We start from the raw sequence: 1,246 nt of genomic DNA, 5'->3' as shown, positions 1-1,246 counted from the left end.
TCGCTCGCTCACGGAAAAGCCGCTGCCGGTCGCGGCGGGACTATTTCTGCACATGGGGAGAGCGGGGCGGGGAGTCCGCGGCGCTGAGCCGATTGGCCGAGAACCGACGGGCCCCGGGACGGCTCCTCCGCACTGCCCGGCCCCAGGACGGCACCCACCGGACCACGCACCCTCGCACTGCCCCACTCTGGTACCTCCCGGTTCGGGCACCCTCTCGTCTCCTCACCTCCCAGGCTCAGCACCCCGCTCCCCTGCCGTTGCTCCCGGTCCCGGTGGGCAAACCACGGTGCTGGATGCTCACCACGGGTACTTGCCAAAGGAGGGGTGAAAAGCTGCCCCAAAGGTTCTGGGTGAGGCTTGCACCTCACACAACACGGGCTGGGGTGCTTCTCCCGGGAGCTGGGACACCGCCTGCGGTGTTGCCACATGGAGAAAAGTCCCCAGGACCAAATGTGCTGAGCAAAAAGTAAGAAGTTTCACAAAAGTCATGACAGCGCCGGGGCTGCGGATGGTCATCACCCAGCATGACATCTCCTGATGTAAGAAAATGGCAACACACCACGGGTGAGCCAACGCTGTTACTCACCAGGCTGCAGTTGTGGAGTTGAGGTCCAAACAGCTTGGATGAAATCAAAACTGAAGTAATGACCCAAGAAAGGGGTTGCCTGCACTAGTGGATCTAAAAAGCAACGGCAGAGAGTGTGAAGATAAATATAATAACTACTTACCTATTCAATCCCAGCTTTATGTCATGCTCACCCTCAAAACACAGCAGATCAGAGGCTGAACTTCACACCCTCTTTGTCACGTCCAGCAGCATCAAATAATCCAGGACAGAACTGGGGGGGGGGGGGGGGGGGGGGGGGGAATCACAAACAATTCAGCAGAGCAAACCTGTAGTGAAGAGAAAACCAAAAGAAACAGACATTGGTTTTGCTTAAGACAGAGTTGGAAATGGAATCCTCTGGAAGAAAAAGTTTCCCAGGGCTCCAAAGTTAGAGCAGAACAAAAAGATGTGGGAAAAGCAGGATGGAAATTATTTTCTATGGCCACGGTGGAAATGGAACCACACTTGTTGAGGAGCAAGGCTTTGGATCAGGCAGTTATGATGGGGAGCTCCTCACTCACATTAGATGAAGCCCTTTTTTTCCAAGGTGGATATCTCAGGAGCAGAATCCTTCAGGATGCCTGGGAAGCTGAAGGAAAGGCATTGTCTGTGGTGTGTTTAATGGGACAAGGACATACA

Source organism: Melanerpes formicivorus, unplaced genomic scaffold (genome assembly GCF_026170545.1).
Source record: "Melanerpes formicivorus ecotype bairdi unplaced genomic scaffold, bMelFor1.0.p_v2 SCAF_29, whole genome shotgun sequence".
Taxonomy (NCBI): domain Eukaryota; kingdom Metazoa; phylum Chordata; class Aves; order Piciformes; family Picidae; genus Melanerpes; species Melanerpes formicivorus.
The sequence above is the reverse complement of the archived record's forward strand: the minus strand, read 5'-3'. Positions refer to the sequence as shown.